Genomic DNA, 19760 nt, shown 5'->3' on the forward strand with positions numbered 1-19760 from the left:
TTTGTCAAGGTTAGGAAGTGTGTGTCTCTCCAGCCCTCTCCCTTATTTGTCTCTCAATGTCTGTTTTTCTCTCTGTCCGTCTGTCTATCTTTTTTGACTTTTTCTATATCTTTTTGACTCTAAACCCTTCCTGCCCGTTCAAAAAGTCCCCCTAATGTCTCTACTAATCTCTCTATTTAAACCCAAAACCTCAGCCCATTTTTCAATTCTAAGGAGCACTTAGGAAAGTATTTCTGCCCATGATATTCCCTGACAGCCCATTATCAAGTGTCTTGTGTCCAAAGGCATGGACAACTTATAATATTCAATCAATCCCCCCATGCTATTATGTTTCCAAACCACTACTACTAGACAAAGTGTTAGTTTAATGGTCAGCTAAGTACCCTACTGTCAGACCACTAACACTAAACATTTCAAGCCGTTTAAACCCCAAAATACCCCCTTAACCCCTGTGTATTACTGCCATGCCCTAAACTTCGTCGATCTGTTTTCTAAGTTACTAACCTAATAACTGAATTTTTAACTGATCACTAAAATACTACAGCTATAACCAATTCACAATCAAAATCAAACAATGATTCAATCAGAATTGAAGTAGTACGAATCACATTATTATCAGGTTATTTAATCAGAATTAAAGCATGTAAAACTAATCGACGACACTTATTCAATCGACTACACGAATCTCAACACATACAATCAATAACAAATAAGAATCGAACAAGCACACAGGTGATTCGAATCGTATTGATAGAAACAGGGATTCATAAAAACTTAACTAATCAACGACACTCATTCAAATCGATTATATAGTTTTACCACATTCATTAACCATGACCAGAAAATATTCGACCAAATAAAGGGTCATTGAAGACGGACACAATCAATCGACAAAAGAAATGGAAAGTCAATAAAACTAAAATAAACAAATAAACAGATTTAAACACATACAAAATGGAACCAACAGGAAAAAGAAAATACCTCAGGAACTCGGAGACTAGACGATCCTGACTTGGACTCTGACTCGGACCTTTTTTGAGGTCGAACGGACCTTAATCGAGTGTTCTCAACTGAGAACACTTCGACTAAGGTCCATTGGACACCCAAATTCCTTTTCTTCGGACAAATCTCAACCTTTTGTTTTCTAGGGTTCTTGGGGGTTCGATTTGGGGTTCGGATGGTTCTAGCAAGATTCGAACGGAACCAAGTGTGTTTTGGGCATGAGGGAGGCCAGGGGGTGCCAGGGTGTGAGTTCAGGGCAGATTGGGGTAGGTCCAGGTTTTGCACGAATCTTCAAATGAAGATTCGAGAAGTTTGAGGATGATTCGAAGCAAACGGGTACTGGATTTGGATTGAGGGTGGTTAGATGTTCTAGGGGTGTTAATTTGGGGGTCATTGGATGAACTAGGGTTTTAGACTGATTCTTCGATCTGATATTCGAAGTAGACGATGATGATTCGAGGACAATGGAGGGTAGATTTGGAAAGAGGAGGGCGTGAGGAATCAGTGGTGAAAAGATGGGGTCGTTTGGACCACCGAAACCGCCGTGAGGCGATTTCCGGTGGACGGTGCATGGTGCCAAGAGGCGGGGGATCTGTTTGGTCTCTGAAGCTCAGAGACGAAGAGGTAGGGGGGGTTTGGTTTAGGGGGCGGGGTAGGATTTAGGAATATATACGATGTGAGAGATTTAATCCCGGCCGTTAGATCAATTAAGTTCAATGGCTAGGTTCAAGGAACTAATCAAATATGGTGTCGTTTGGTTTAGTGTTGGGGTCGGGGTCGATCCGGGGCCACGGGTCGGGTATGGGGTTACGGGTGAGGGCGGAGTGATCTGGACCGTTGATCAAGTGAGATCAACGGCCCTGATTAGGGCTTCCCCAAAACGATGCCGTTTAGGGTGTCTTTGAGATGGACTGGACCGGGGTCGTTTGGGCCTGTTTGAACGGGCAAAACGGGGTGGGTCTAGGCCCAATCCGATTTTTTCTTGTTTTATTTGTTTCTTTTTCTTCTTAAACTAATTTTCCAAATTAAAAACCAAAATCCTACATTGATTTATAAATCAAATTAACTTATAAAAATGCTAATTAATTATCACACATAATTGACTAACAAATGGGAAAACAAAATCGCACAATCGAACATCAAATGCTAAAAATGCGCAGTACATCATTTTTGTGATTTTTGTTCTCGCAAAGCCAAAATTGTTTTAATTAATTCCTAATTGTAACATTAAGTCCTAAATGCACAGGCAACACATATTTTTGTATTTTTCATTAATTAAAATAGAATAAACATTGACAGACAAAAATGCGAATAATTATCTAAAAATGCTACGCAAATCCTCAAAAATTGCACACAAAGGAAAATTATTTTATCTTGAATTTTTGGGAGTGGTTCTCATAGAGCAAAAATCACGTGCTCACGGCTGCCCCTCTTTGTCCGAAAACACAAAGAGTTTTCGTGCAAAGATAAAGTGAGCGGATACGAGCGATTTTTGCCCGTTAGAATACTCCGTGTGAAGTATTTTTGAAAAGATTTAACCGAACCTTTGCTCAAAGGTTTCCTACATATCCCTGGCTAGAAGGGAATCAGGTTAATATAGTTCGGGAAGTTTCGGTAGCTGAGACTACCATGGAGCTGTTATTTTGTTGTTACTGCTGTTGCTGCTGATGTTACCGCTTACTGACCTCCTTATTACACTTTGATGAAAGATAAAGAAGTTATAGTAAGCTATGATCCATGAATTAAAAAGATTTATTCTCAAACTTGGTCATGTGACTGTTGCTGCCTTGTTGCCTTGTGTTTCCTATGGTATTTCTTTACTTCTGATTTGACTTGTATTCACCCTTGATTGCCGATCTCGAACTGTTTATTTCCTTCTTGTGAGCTTCGCATTATTTTTCCTTCGAATCTTGAACTGTCTTCCTCTGCTCGGGATTTTTGTTGTTTTCCGCTGGGGATTTTTTTTGTATTCCTCTGCTTTACTGACTTCAACAACAATTACTTCTTAAATATAACACCTCTATTCTCCAGGCGGGCTCCTGACTTCAACAGCTTCTTAAAAATATAGTACCTCTATTTTTCAGGCGGGCTACTGATTTCAACAATTTCTTAAAAATATAACTCCTCTATTTTTCAGGCGGGCTCCTGACTTCATCTACAATTTAAAAATAATTCAGCTTTCATTCTCCAGGCGGGCTCCTGACTCCAACAACAACTTTGAAAGTAAATCAGCCTCCATTCTCCAGGCGGGCTCCTGACTTCATCTTGAAATTGTAACAACCTCCGTTCTCCAGGCGGGCTCCTGACTTCAACAGCTTCTTAAAAATATAACTCCTCTATTTTTCAGGCGGGCTCCTGATTTAAACAATTTCTTAAAGACATAACACCTCCATTTTTCAGGCGGGCTCCTGACTTCTATAAACTTTAAAATGTAACACCTCTGTTCTTCAGGCGGGCTCCTGACTTCAACTATTTCGTAAAATGTAATACCTCCATTCTCCAGGCGGGTTCCTGACTTCAACAGCTTCTTAAAAAATATAGTACCTCTATTTTTCAGGCGGGCTCCTGACTTCGACAGCTTCTTAAAAATATAACTCCTCTATTTTTCAGGCGGGCTCCTGATTTCAACAATTTCTTAAAGACATAACACCTCCATTTCTCAGGCGGGCTCCTGACTTCTATAAACTTTAAAATGTAACACCTCCGTTCTTCAGGCGGGCTTCTGACTTCAACTATTTCGTAAAATGTAATACCTCCATTCTCCAGGCGGGTTCCTGACTTCAACTTCTTCTTAAACAATGCGTTTTATTGATGTTGTTCCTTCCTGTCTCCCGGACCATTTTCCTTCTAACTTGAATCATCCTCTTTTAGAACTGCTTCCCTCAAAACTTGTGTTTTATTCCTCTGAAAACTGTTGGGGATAACACCGATATTTTATTCACAAATATGTTATTTTCCTTCTTCAAAGACTACTTCCTTTAAAGCTGGTGCTTTCACTTCTCTGAAACCTGCCGGAGATAACACTGCTGGGGAATTATCTTCCTTCTTTAAGACTAGTTACTTTCCTCCTTTTAACATTGGTGGGGATGATACTGATTCAAAGACCACTACCCTTAAAACTTGGGTTATCTTGCTTCTTCCAAGATTGCTTTCTTTAAAACTTGTATTGCCTTTTCCCGTAAACTGCTGGGGATTCCACTTCCTTCAAAACTTGTGTTATCTTCCATCTTCCCCAAGTGGGTATCTGATTTCAAGAAAATATTTGCAATGAGAGAAAATTTTCTGCCCCAGTTTGATAATCTTCTTTGTGGCCATGTCTTCCCGATGTCAATAACATTTCTTTTCCCTGCTTCAAATCAAAGAAAAATTTGTTAGTTTAAAATGTGGTGAGTGGTCGTGCCACTCCTGCTGGGGATGGTTTTTTTCCCCTTTTTCCTTTCCCTGCTTTGCGTTTTATTACAAAACTTGCTGAAGATGATATTATTTGCTAGGGATGATATTCCTGTCGAGGATGGTTTTTCTTTTCTCTTCCTTCCCCGCTCTGTGTTGTCCGACCATCGCGGAACTTGGTCGATAATCTATCGGAGTTGTTCCTGCATCTCGCAAATCTGCTGGGGATCCTCTTGGAGTTTGATCCACAACTTTTCCACTGTTTCTTTTTGTTTTTCTCTAACTTCCCCTGGAATCCTAGACCAATCCATCATTTGGTCTTGCAACAAACGTCTTTCTCGTTCCATTGCATTATCTTTGGTCCGTCCTATCCACATTGTGCTTTTGCACCATCTTGGCAACTGGTAATAAGCTCTGAAAATCCTTTTCAAAAACAAATTGCTGGGGAGATAAAGTCTTTAGACCAAAAATGAAAAAATGATGATTTCAAAAGATAGAAAAAGAAGAAGTCTTTCTGAACAAATGCCGGGGAAAAAAGAAAGAAAAGAACTTATCTGAATGATGTAACTGATCTCAACGATCATGTCATGCATTCCGGATTAATCAACCCAGTCTATTTGTATCCATCAATCTTTCGGACGACTTCATCTTGCTGGGGATAAACAGGCACTCAACTCTTTGCCAAATGCGGATCTTTTCCGCCAATCTGGTCTTGTTGCCTCATAGTGCCCTTCGAGGAGTTTTCACTAATAAGACTCTCTCATTTCTCTCAACTCTCGTCGTCTTATGGTGCTTGTGAAAGTTTTCACCGATAAGACTCTCTCATTTTATTTCTCTCAACTTACGTCGCCTTATGGTGCCTGTGGAGGTTTTCACCGATAAGACTCTCTCATTTTATTTTATTTTTTTCAGTTAGGGATCGGAGTGTTACTGATATGACTCTCTCTGCTGGGGATTCTTTCGGCTACCAATTCATTTCCAGCTTATGGTCCTCTTCTCTGCTGGGGATCAGAGTGTTATTCCCGACTTCCATTTGCATGACTTGGCACTTCTCGGATACTGATCGGGAGGTCTTTTTTGGACATCAATATGGGGTTTTGTGTATGGCTAAAAGAAAAAGGATAAAAAGTTCAAAATAATTTTGATGGGTAAAACATTACAACTCTTGGAATCAACTTTCCTTCCCAAAATTATAAACACAACTTCTGCCCCAGTTTTTCTTGCTTGGGGATTTTTTTTGTTACACTATGACCGAGTCGTGAGACGCCTACGTATCCCTTTTGAGGAATCAGGTCAAACGTAATTCCCAATTCCTTTATTTTTCTTGTGACTTTCTTTTTTCTTTATTATCATTATTTTTCTCTTCTATTTTTCTTTCATTTTCATTACTGATTCCAAAAGAGGGGTATGAAAGAATAAATAAGGCTCAAAGGGGGAAGCAAAGGTTAAAGTGTTTGGATAGAAGAAAGAATTGCCTTCGTCATTTCATTCTCCGATAAATGCCAAGTACAAACAAACAACAATTACAATCAAAAGAAATCATACATAATATCTCTTGACTGCATCCGAATTGATAGCCATGTCGACGCATTTCCCTTCGATATCTGTTAAACATAAAGCGCCATTGGATAGCACTCTAGTTACAATGAATGACCCTTGCCAATTCGAGGTGAACTTGCCTTTTGTTTTGGCCTGATGTGGGAGGATGCGTTTCAGCACTTGCTGACCCACTTCAAACTTCTTGGGACGTACCTTCTTATTATATGCTCTTGCCATCCTCTTTTCATACAACTGGCCATGACATACTGCTACCAATTTTTTTTCATCAATCAAGCTCAACTGCTCCAATCGGGCTTTGACCCATTCATCATCATCAATCCCAGCTTCGGCGACAATCCGGAGAGACGGAATTTCAGCTTCTGCCGGTACCACTGCTTCAGTTCTGTATACCAACAAATAAGGAGTTGCACCTACTGAAATGCGGACAGTAGTGCGATATCCCAACAATGCAAATGTCAACTTTTCGTGCCATTGCCTGGACCCTTCTACCATCTTCCTCAATATCTTCTTTATGTTCTTGTTGGCTGCCTTAACCGCGCCATTCGCCTTGGGATGATACGGGGTGGAATTACAGTGTGTAATCTTGAATTGTTGACATACTTCTTTCATCAAACTGCTGTTAAGATTAGCGCCATTGTTCGTGATGATCACTTTGGGGATCCCAAATCTACAGATGATATGGGAATGAACAAAATCTACCACTGCCTTCTTGGTCACCGACTTGAAAGTTTTAGCTTCAACCCACTTAGTAAAATAATCGTTGGTCACCAGAATGAACCTATAACTGTTGGTAGCTGTCGGCTCAATCGGTCCAATGACGTCCATGCCCCATGCAACAGACGGCCATGGTGCTGACATTGTATGCAATTCTGTTTACGGAGAATAAATCAAATCTCTGTGTATCTGACACTGATGGCACTTCCGCACGAAACTGATACAATCACGCTCCATAGTGAGCCAATAGTACCCTACTCGAAAAATCTTCTTTGCCAATACATATCCGCTCATATGTGGCCCACAAACTTCAGCATGTACCTCTATCATAACTGTCGTGGCTTGACTAGCATCTATACATCTCAGCAATCCCAAATCTGGTGTTCTTTTGTACAACACTCCTCCACTGAGGAAGAACCCATTTGTCAGTCGCCGAATGGATCTCTTTTGATCTCCGGTGGCCTGCTCCGGGTATACCCCCATCCTGAGGTATTTCTTGACATCATAAAACCATGGCTCGCCATCCATTTCTTCCTCTATCATGTTGCAATAAGCATGTTGATCACGAACCTGGATATGCAACGGGTCAACATGAATTTTGTCTGGGTGGTGCAACATTGATGCTAAGGTGGACAAAGCATCGACAATCTCATTATGAGCTCTTGGGATGTGTCTGAACTCCACTGATCGAAATCGTTTACTCAGATCAAGCAAGCATTGTCGATATGGTATGAGTTTCAAGTCCCGCTTTCCCATTCACCCTGAGTCTGATGCACCAGGAGGTCCGAGTCTCCCAAGACCAAGACGTCCTGGACATCCATGTTTGCAGCTAACTGTAAGCCCAAAATGCATGCCTCATATTCAGCCATGTTGTTGGTACAATAGAAACACAGCTGAGCCGTAACAGGATAATGATGTCCCATTCGAGAAATAAGTATCGCTCCTATTCCAACTCCTTTCGCATTTGCGGCTCCATCAAATAAGAGCTTCCAACCTGGTTCCTCAGGTAATTCCAACTCATCTATATGCATCACTTCTTCATCAGGAAAATACATCCTCAATGGCTCGTATTCTTCATCAACAGGATTCTCAGCCAAGTGATCAACCAACGCTTGGGCCTTCATGGCCGTCCTCATCACATAGACGATGTCGAATTCTGTGAGTAATATCTGCCATTTCGCCAATCTCCCTGTGGGCATAAGCTTCTGAAAAATATACTTCAGTAGATCCAAGCATGAAATGAGATAAGTAGTATATGATGACAGATAATGCTTCAATTTCTGGGCCACCCAAGTTAGGGCGCAACATATCTTCTCGAGTTGAGTGTACTTAACCTCATAGCCTGTAAACTTCTTGCTGAGATAATAGATGGCTTGCTCCTTCCTTCCCGTAATGTCGTGCTGCCCCAGTACGCAGCCAAACAAATTCTCCAGGACCGTTAGATAAAGAATTAACGGTCTTCCCGGCTCAGGTGGAACCAACACAGGTGGATTTGATAAATATCCTTTGATTTGGTCAAATGCTTCCTGACATTCTGCCGTCCATTCTACTGCAACATCTTTCTTCAGTAGTTGAAAAATGGGTTCACAAGTTGCTGTGAGTTGAGCAATAAACCTACTGATATAATTCAACCTTCCCAACAGACTCATTACTTTTGTCTTGTTCTTCGGCGGTGGCAAATCTTGGATGGATTTGATCTTTGACGGGTCCAACTTAATACCTCGCCGACTGACAATGAATCCCAATAGCTTTCTATACGGAACACCAAACACACATTTGGTCGGGTTGAGCTTAATATCGTACCTTCGAAGTCTCTGGAAAAACTTCCTTAGGTCTGCTACGTGGTCTCCCTGATGCTTGGATTTTATGATCACATCGTCCACGTATACCTCAATCTCTTTGTGTATCATGTCATGAAACACAGTAGTCATTGCTCTCATGTACGTTGCCCCAACATTCTTCAAACCAAATGGCATTACCCTGTAGCAATAAGTCCCCCACGGCGTAATGAAGGCCGTCTTTTCCGCATCTTCTTCATCCATCAGAATCTGATGATACCCAGCATAGCAATCCACAAAAGACTTGATCTCACGTCCGGCACAATTATCGATCAAGATATGGATGTTGGGTAATGGAAAGTTGTCCTTGGGGCTTGCCCTGTTCAAATTGCGGTAATCGACACACACCCTGATCTTCCCATCTTTCTTCGGCACTAGCACCACATTAGCCAACCAATCAGGATATCGAGTGACCCGAATAACATTTGCTTGCAGCTGCTTGGTTACTTCCTCTTTAATCTTCACACTCATGTCTGTTTTGAACTTTCTCAATTTCTGCTTGACGGGAGGGAATGCCGGGTTAATGGGCAATTTGTGAACCACTAAATCCATGTTTAACCCTGGCATGTCATCATACGACCATGCAAAAACGTCTTTGAACTCAATAAGTGCTTTGATTAGTTCTTCCCTGATATTCGGTGCAATGTGGATGCTTATTTTAGTTTCCCTGATATCATCTGCATCCCCTAAATTGATGGCTTATGTGTCATTTAAGTTGGGTTTGGATTTCTCCTCAAACTGGCTTAACTCTCTGTTTATCTCTTCGAAGGCTTCATCCTCTTCGTATTCGGATTCATCATCATAATCGACGTCTTGTACAATTAGTCTGGAATCAGATTGATTTCTTAGACTGGGTTGACGATCCGTTGTGCATGCCATGTCATTAGAACCAATATAAAGAGAACTGTTCAGAAAGAGAAAAGAAGAAATCAAAGTTAAAACAAAATAAGAAGAACAAAAGCTTTCACTTTATTAAAATACGGGATAACAAAGTTTCACACTTTATCGAATACAAAACAAAACTGGATTACAACCCTGGAATAATCCAAAAGGATAAGAAAGAAAAATCAGAGCCCACTACCAAGACTCCCTTCGGGTAGGAAGGGGAGTAGCCATCCAATTGTTGATATTTGCCCTAGGCCCCACAAACTGTACATCTAACCTACTGGACCCTTCTCCAGCTTCTATCATGTTGACATCGGCGAACAGCCTTTCAAAGCCCTCATTCAAATCTCCATCTGGCCCAATCAGTGGTCCGAGAACTTTCGGGACCGACAACTTTCTGATACCTGCTCTGACAAATGATCTGGATAGGCGCGGGATTGGCTTGGGAAGGACCCAGACTCTTTTCTTCAACTTGCGGGCCCATCTCACATCTGCCGCTGTAGGCTTGAACCCTAACCCAAAGGTATCCAGATTTTTGGGCAAAGAAATCGGCTGAACAATACCCTGAAGATCAGCCCCTAAACCTTTGCCTGACACAAACCCGTTATTCAACATCTCCGAAGCTACCATGACAGTTGCAGCCGCTATTTTGGGAAGTGGGATGCTTTCACCTTCGGGAACTTTGTCCACTGAAACCGTATCGAAAATTTGGTACACCCACGGCCCCTTATCATCATCAGTCTCTATGAAGGGTACGATGGCATTACTTACGGCGCTTGCATTGTCTTCCCTATGTACTACGATCTCTTGCCTATCCCACTCGAATTTGACCATCTGATGTAGTGTAGAAGGTACTGCTTTGGCGGCATGGATCCAGGGTCGCCCCAATAGAAGATTATATGACACTGCCACGTCTAACACTTGAAACTCCATGGTGAACTTGACTGGACCAATAGTCAATCCCAGTATGATATCACCCACCGTGTCTGTACCACCACCGTCAAACCCTCAAACATAGATGCTATTCTTGTGAATCCTATCACCATCGACCTTCAGTTTGTTCAATGTGGCCAAAGGACAGATATTGGCACTGGACCCATTATCAATCAGTACTTGAGTGACTACCGAGTCTTCGCACTTCACGATCAAATAAAGCACTCTATTATGTTCTGTACCCTCTACGGGCAACTCGTCGTCTGAAAAAGTGACCCTGTTGACCTCGAAAATCTTGTTTGCTATTTTCTCCAGATGGTTCACAGAGATCTTATCCGGAACATGGGCTTCATTCAGAATTTTCATCAATACCTGGCGGTGCTCGTCTGAATGGATCAACAATGATAACAATGAGATCTGTGCCGGGGTCTTCCTCAACTGCTCCATAATGGAGTAATCTTGCGCCTTCATTTTCTTTAAAAATTCTTCCGCCTCTTCCTCGGTAACTGGATTCTTTGTCGCTACTGGATTGGCCCTTCTTAACTCTGCGGGTGCAAAATACCTTCCCAAACGAGTTAACCCCTGTGCCTCACATATTTCTTCCACAATCTCCTTCCCCTTATGCATTACCATTACTTGACTGTAGCTCCATAGCACAGCTTTCTCGCTGATTATCGACAACTGCATTACTGGCCTGATAACAACTGGTCCTATGTATGCCCCCTTTCTAGCTACTAGCTTGCTTGATATCCCTTGCACCGTTACTTTGACCGGCTCTGGATTCTTGGCAACATCAGACGAACTATTCCCCATCATCACCACTGGCTTGCCTTCTTCCCTCTCTGACTGTACTACCGCCTCTCCACTGACTGACTTTTCTTTCGGATTGGCACGGATCATCATTACCGTTTGTGAGGGCTTCTTGAGCTTCCCTCCTTCGTGCACTAGTTCGATCATGTGGGCTTCATGGTGTGCCGACAACGGGTTCTGATTGATGTTAGGTGCCTCTGGATCCTGGACCTTGATCCTATTTGTGTCAATAAGATCTTGTACGACAGTCTTCAACTTCCAACACTTCTCAGTATCATGCCCGGGAGCCCCCAAACAATATTCACAGCTTACCGAGTGGTCCAGATTTTTGGGAAGGGGATTTGGCAATTTGGGCTCCGCAGGACTCAATAGGCCTAACTGCCTCAATTTGTGGAACAAAGTAGTATAGGTTTCTCCCAGCGGAGTGAATGTTCTGTGCCTCTGCACCCTTTCATTCCTGAAAGTCTGATTCCCACGGAAACCTGGTCCCGAAGGATTCCTGTAGGCCCTTGGTGGTGGATATGTGTTTTGTGGAGGTGGATATGTATTTTGTGGAGGTGGATATGTATTTTGGGGAGCCAGCGCACGCCATTACGGGCGAGCCGGAGGCTGGGTGTAAGTTTGGGCATGATGGACAGAGAAATGTGGCTCTTGTGGTGGGTAGTAGGGCTGTGGAGGGCCGTATGGAATGTGTGGGTAATTTGAGTGATGGGGTCTAGGTTGGTAGTGAGGGGGGGGACCTCTGGATCTGGACCAAGTACCTGCCTTGACTGTTGTGACATCTTCCCTTTTCTTCTTTCCAAGCGCACCTCCCATGTCATTCTGGATGGCCTGAGTGGTTGCTTTAATCGCCGAATAGCTCAAGATTTTGTTGGACTTAAGTCCCTCTTCAATCATACCGCCCATTTTTACTACTTCGTTGAAAGATTTGCCAACTGACGTCACCAAGTGACCAAAGTAAGTTGGCTCTAAAGTTTGTAGAAAGTAGTCCACCATTTCTCCCTCTCTCATCGTAGGATCAACTCTTGCTGCCTGCTCTCTCCAGCGGAACCCAAATTCTCAGAAGCTTTCCCCAGGCTTCTTCTCAAGTTTCAGCAATGTGAGACGGTCAGGGACGATCTCAAGGTTGTACTGAAAGTGCCCTGCAAATGCTTGTGCTAAATCGTCCCAGGTGTACCACCTGCTCGGATCCTGTCTTGTGTACCATTCCAATGCAGAACCGCTCAGACTCTGACCAAAGTAAGCTATCAGCAGCTCGTCTTTTCCGCCGACCCCTCTCATCTTACTGCAAAACCCTCGCAGATGTGCCATTGGATCACCGTGCCCCTTGTATAGATCAAACTTTGGGATCTTGAACCCTGCCGGCAATTGAATGTCTGGGAATGGGCACAGATCTTTGTAGGCCACACTGACTTGGTTGCCTAACCCATGGATATTCCTGAAGGACTGCTCCAGGCTTTTAAACTTTCGAAGCACTTCGTCTTGCTCTGGGCTTTTAGCCGGCTTTTCAGTCTCTACCGGTATCTCGAAGTGAGTATTATAAGTATGAGGCTCGGGTGCTTTGAAGGTTGGTTTAGGGGGTAATATTGGTTATCGTGAACCTGAAACAATGGCTCGCTGGATGATCTTTGCAGCGTGACTGGTGGGGGTGCCATGAAAACAGGAACATTTGGTGGAGGAGGGTTCTGATTGGGTTGTGAAGCTTGGGGATTATAGGCATTTCTTCCCTGATAGTATTGGTGACTGGGGAAGCTTGTTGAAGGGCCAGGGGGAGGGTATTCCGGCGTGTGTCCTGGTGGGAGAGTGGGAATAACGGGAGGGTTAGGCACCTTTTGTACCCTAGCTAAGGTCAGCTGCATTTCTTTCATCTCCCATCTCATCTTATCCATTTCCTCCTTCGGCATTTGATTCTCCATCCTTTCATCCTCGACACTTTGGTCTGAACTAGTCATGCTTTTTAGTACAGGCCCTTTGGATCTTGTTTGGTAATGGTAATCTGCCAGAACGTTCTAACAAACTAACTGGTTCGAAATCTCTGGAAAGACAACAAACTTGTTAGCGTTAGAGTTTAACACATATTGCAATTTCACGTTGGGGGATGCAATGCTCCTAGGCAGTTTAACCATTTCTAATATGTCTTTGCTTAGACCACATGCGTCATTCCGGCTTACTTTATTTGTGCCTCGTTTAAGTGTTTCTGAAACTTTCTTTATCTCTCTTTTTATTTCCCTCTTTTCCTTTCTTTTACTCACTTTGTCTTTTATCTTCTTCTTTTTAGTGGTGGTCGAATCTTATGTGGATTGCCTACATATCATGTCCCCGCATAAATCAGACCAGGCATAGTTCTTCCCTGTAAGTGCGAAAAGCAAAAAGATAATTTTTGGAAATTTTCGATTTTTCATTAATAAACATTCTATTGCAAACCAGACGCTTCTTGGAAAAGAACATAACAGACTCGAAACCAAACCAAGTGCGAACTCAATAACTACTGACATACTCTGATGCGAAATAAAGACAGACTCTAACAGACAACAGACTCTAAGATAAAGAAAATGCAGATTCAAACTATGAACACATTAAGATTTTAAATTTGGGTGCCCGCGGGGCGTCATTCGGCCTCGCCGTGGGTTTGGGTGTAAGGTTCCTTTCCAGCTGTTCCAATTCATACATGATGTGCTTTACAAATATCATCACCGCCGAGAAGAAGTTAGTACGGGTTATGTTTTCACACTCCCGACATTTCCTGGTAATAACACGAGCAATAGTCAGAATCTTGTTCCTGGTTCGGTCTTTCCCAAGGAGTAGGCGTTCTATCTAATCCCCTCTGGCCTTCAAAACCCGAGAATCATGCAGATGTTGTTTCCGTAACTGCTGTATTTCATCTTCCATCGAGGCCATCAGATTATAGCAGTGTTTACTCTCGGTTTCAAAAGTCTTGGCTTGTTTAGCTGTCTCGCTCTCTAGGGTGGTCACCTTCCTTTTTAGACTGACAATGGTCTTTTCACGATCTTTCCTTTCCTGCTGTGTGCGCTCTTTCGTTCTCTTTGCCCATTGTGCCTGGAGTTGTGCTATGGTATCCTCAGATTTCTTCAAATCATCCCGGTGCTCACCGATTTCCTTTTTTAACCCTTTTATTAATCGCTCATCCGAATGACTCCTTTGTTGTTTGTCAGCATCTCTCCTCATTTGTCGGATTTGGGCTTTCAGCGCCTCGTTTTCTTGGGCCAATTTGCTCTTTTCTCCCCGGTCGGCATCAACTTGCAAACTATTTTCAAATTTCAGGTCTCTAATCTGTTGCCTCAGCTTGCCTATTTCTGCCCTGTAACTCTCTTCTTCAGCCAACCAATCCCACTGTTTTTGCGATGCCTGGACGAACTCCTGGAGATGGGGCCTTTTGGCCGGTCTCCCAAACTCGATTTCTTTCCTAAACTAAGCAAGGTATCCCGGCGAAACTTCACCCTTAGACCGATCGCGTACACATGTATTGGATGTTAAGTATTGACACTCGCTCAAAATTTGTCGGACTGCTGCTTCAGGAAATTGTCCGTTGGGCCCGATCTCGACTACTTGGCCACTAAGATCTTTATCTCTCGGAACTATTTGGCATCTCCCCAACTGTCTCAAGACTCGATACGGGGCATAGGGCTGAATACTCCGGAGTCCCATCAAAAGGAAATGGGGTCCAGTGGCTGGCATATATATGATTTCATCCACAGGCAACCATCCTAGTGTCCACTGTATTTGGCTGGCGGTGAGAGTCCTAAAGAATGATGTCCACGCCGCAACTCCCTCGGGTAGACTGACCCCCTTGATTCTTGTGTAGAACTCTTCTATGCAAGTTTTCTTTGAGGAACCATAACTCAAGAGCTGGGAACGGTGGCAGGGATGCTCAGTCATCCATATTTGTAGCAACAAGTTACACCCCTCGAAAAAGTTCCCTCTGGCTTTGCAGGCTGTGAGAGCTCGGAAGATATCAGATACTATCATAGGCTCAAGAGTGCTTTTATCTTGAGTGAGCAAGGTACTGACAACCCCGGCTATTTTCAGATCAATGTTTCCATCTTTTCTTGGAAATACCAAAAGTCCCAAAAAGGTTATCATAAAAGTCGCTCGTCTATGCTCGTCCCATTTCTGATGGTTACTTTTGCTGTATAACTTGTTACCTGGATTGTTGAATCCTCCGACATGACCGTATCTGTTGTATATGAAGCGCAGATTACAAAAACCTGCGGCCAAATCTGGGTTATGGACCGTCCTGGGTATCTTTAACGAATCTAAAAACCGATGCACAATGACAACTCTTGGAGCAACCAGGTATTTTTGCCTCAACAGAACTTCAGCATTTTCGATGTATGCAGCTATTTCCTCCAAAGTCGGAGTGAGTTCGAAATCGGAGAAGTGGAAGACATTGTGTGTCGGGTCCCAGCAGGTGACCAAAGCTCTTATGATATCCCCCCGAGGCTGGATTTCCAATAAACCTGTAAAACCTTTTAGATATTTCTTGACCTCATCTTGCCCTTCACCACCTAAGTCATCCCACCATAGCCGCAACTTGAAAGGGATTTTAGTCATTATCGAAAAAGGTTCATTTTGCATCGTGCTCATCCTGCACATTTTTTAAGGTGATTAAGAAATAAAATTTATTTGACTCAACAAATTGACTATTTTTAATTTTTCACAGATTAAAAGGAAGATCCGGCTCCGTACACAGCTTTTCAGCACTTCGGGAACGAAGATTTTAAAGCTGGGTGAGTCAACCGGTCCAAAAATCCAAAAATGACTAAAAATGGCCGTTTATGCAAAGTCAGCCTTCCGGCGTCCCTTTCGGGAACATTCGGCTATTCTTGCCAAAAATGGCATCACCCGACTTATTTATGTTGACAATTAAAATTTGACATGTTTGTCTATTTTTGTAAAAGGGGAGGTTGGACCCGATGAGGGTTGCCTACGTATCTCGCACCCTGTGAGAATCAAACCGGAGTAGTTAGGGTCGATAAAACAAACTCTTTTTTTGAAAACCAGACTCTTTTCATTGGCAAATAAAACTATATATATTTTCTCTCTCTTTTTTCACTTTCTCAAAAAAATTCGGCAGATTTTCAACACTATTTGGACATTGGTTTTTTTAAAAACAGGCGATTAACTCTCCGTAACCCTCATACTGCTATTTCGCTTTCCTCAAAAAGTCGGTCAGCATGCAAGTCCGAAGCAAATAAATGCACAAGTAGAAGCAAGTAAGATGCATCAGGATGGTCATTTTCATTTTTTGGTACACCTGTCCTAGACAGACCCAACCCCTGTGTTGAGCCTCCAAAGTCAAATGCACGTGATGCAAACAAACGTTCCTACTAGGGATCCGACATGAAGCTGAGTTATTCTAGGTTAATAACCTGGGTATTTGTTCTAGATTGTGTACCCGAGTGGACAACTCGAGTCGAGGAGGGGGCTACGTACTAGGAACCGAAAGGCCATCCGGCTTAGTAACTTGTCCGGCCTCTTTCTTATTTCAGGTATTGACACTTAACAGAATAGGGAGTCTCGACCAATAAGCTCATCCCCGGAGGTAAGAAGAGAAGGGTTTCGGTACAGTTGATACACAGTTCATATAATATCAAAGCCGTAAAAGCAGCATTTAGCACATTAGGCCCAAACATGTAACAAAATCAGATAAAGCCAAATATAACAATTTATCTAAGCTCGAATTCTGAACCCTGAACCAGAGATTCTGGGTTTCCCCAGCAGAGTCGCCAGAGCTGTCACACCTCCTTTTCACCTGCGCCACCGCAAATGGGCGCAGATGGAGTTTTTCCAATTAAAGGACAATCGAAATGAGATTTATTATTAAAGGATAAGAGTCGCCACTTGGGAGATTTATGGTGTCCCAAGTCACCAGTTGAATCCCGAATCGAGGAAAATATTGACTCTGTCAACAGTCCGCGCACCAGAAATCCGAGTAAGGAATTCTGTTAACCCGGGAGAAGGTGTTAGGCATTCCCGAGTTCTGTGGTTCTAGCACGGTCGCTCAACTGTCATATTCGGCTTGATTATCTGATTTTTATACAATTATGAACCTATGTGCAAATTTTAATTTTTAATCGCTTTTATTATTATCATCGTTATTTTAACAGAGAATTGCAACGTTGTGAAAACGTATCTCAAACCACATCACATCAATGTACCCGTGGTTATCGACACATTTCGATTCCGTTGAGATTTTGATTCGGGTCACATAAATATGCACCCGAGTTTAAGAAAGTAAATTATTAAAGGCGCGCCTAAAGCGACGATCGTATTATCATTCTAGGGAAGGCCGTGAACTTTTGCTAAACGGCCCATCCCGAAGTCTAAGGAATTTTACAAACTCTTATAGAGGGCCCCACAACTTATGTGTTTTGTTTGTCGAGGCTCATCTCATTCGTTGTTTTTTTTTAAAAAGGAATTTTCAACGTCGTGGAAATGCATCTCGAACCACGTCACAATCAATGTACCCGTGATTAGCGACACATTTCGACTTCGTCGAGTCTTGGATTTGGGTCACATAAATGTGCACCCGGGTTTAGGAAGGTAATGTTATCTAAAGTCCGCGCCTAAAGAGACTAACGCGTGGTCATTTTGGGAAAAGGCCATGAAGTTCGCTAAGCGGCCGATCCTGAGTTCTAAGTATCTAATACATACATTTTGTGAGGGCCCCGCAGTCCGTGCATTTTATTCGGCGAGGCTCATCTCATTTATTTTTAACAGGACGATCCTAAAGTGACTACATTTTTCTATCATATTTTTGTCTCTAGTAACAAGAAAAGTCCCTAATTAATTAGCATTATTTAGGAGCTATTGCTTTTGCACCTATGACTTCCAACTAAGTCAAACTCTCCACGGTTTTGGGGCCTCAGGGTCAGCCCAGGAACGAAATGGCCAACCCGCCTCGACAAATTGCTACGGGTATGAAATCTGGGCAGTCGGAGAAGGACACTGAAGCCCCAACTGTCCGCTTAGTGGACTGTTAAGCCTTTAATTGTTAAAGCAGACCCCGTTTTAACTTGAGTTAAACACACATACTCTGAGATGCTACAAGTTATTCAACATGCACTCGATGATCATGAAGATTACCTTACTTGCTTATCTATTAATGAGTTCCTAATTATCACTATAAAGGGAAAATCTTACGGGAAGCATGGTTGGATTTAAGCAACAGTAATTACTAGCTCAAACTAACAATATTAAACCAACACTCAATACTTAAGGAATCATGAATTTAGAAATGGATTACTGAAGACTATTAAACCTGCTTGTTGCCCTGGCGTCTGTTGATTATTAACTCAATGTCCAATTGCAAAACTATCCCTCATACAGATCCAAAGTGCACTACATTGGTAACAATAGCTAGACCAAAATAAACTGCTAACTCTGGATTCAACACACTTCTCTAACTAGTTTAACAATCCTTAAAGTAACAATCCTAGATTCACCATTCAGGACATCCCCTATTTTATTACAATAGGAATTTCAATCTCTATACAGGGAACTACCTAACATAACAAAATTATCAAAATAGAACCACGATAGATATTCAATTTCAGTTTCATTTCATGTTTCCAACATATGGAGCTACATTTGACATAGGCTCGAAATATGTACCTGGTATTGACAATACAAGAAGAGAAAGAAGAGGATCAACAACAGTAGCAATACAACACAACAGAACAACAAACAAACACTGTGAATGCCAAACAGCTGGTACCAACAGCTAGTGACATATGCAGCAGACCCAAGCGATAAACCAGAGATCCAGAAGTGTTTAAAACCCAACAGAATCACCAGAACTGACTCAAAACTAGCCTGAATAAACCCAAAATCACTAGAGAACCAACCAGGGAACCTCTGAGACTCTCACAATCAGAAATCAAGCTAGAAACATGCAACTCATCAACTGGAATTCTAATTTGACTTCAGGAGCACTAATGCAACAGTAGGTTTTCTCAACCTTTGTCAAGGTCAGGAAGTGTGTGCCTCTCCAGCCCTCTCCCTTATTTGTCTCTCAATGTCTGTTTTTCTCTCTGTCTGTCTGTCTATCTTTTTTGACTTTTTCTATATCTTTTTGACTCTAAACCCTTCCTGCCTGTTCAAAAAGTCCCCCTAATGTCTCTACTAATCTCTCTATTTAAACCCAAAACCTCAGCCCATTTTTCAATTCTAAGGAGCACTTAGGAAAGTATTTCTACCCATGATATTCCCTAACAGCCCATTATCAAGTGTCTTGTGTCCAAAGGCATGGGCAACTTATAATATTCAATCGATCCCCCCATGCTATTATGTTTCCCAAGCCACTACTACTAGACAAATGTTAGTTTAATGGTCAGCTAAGTACCCTACTGTCAGACCACTAACACTAAACATTTCAAGCCTTTTAAACCCCAAAATACCCCCTTAACCCCTGCGTATTACTGCCATGCCCTAAACTTTGTCGATCTGTTTTCTAAGTTACTAACCTAATAACTGATTTTTTAACTGATCACTAAAATACTACAGCTATAACCAATTCACAATCAAATTCAAACAATGATTCAATCAGAATTGAAGCAGTACGAATCACATTATTATCAAGTTATTTAATCAGAATTGAAGCATGTA

The sequence above is a fragment of the Nicotiana sylvestris genome, chromosome 12, assembly GCF_000393655.2.
Source record: "Nicotiana sylvestris chromosome 12, ASM39365v2, whole genome shotgun sequence".
Taxonomy (NCBI): Eukaryota; Viridiplantae; Streptophyta; class Magnoliopsida; order Solanales; family Solanaceae; genus Nicotiana; species Nicotiana sylvestris.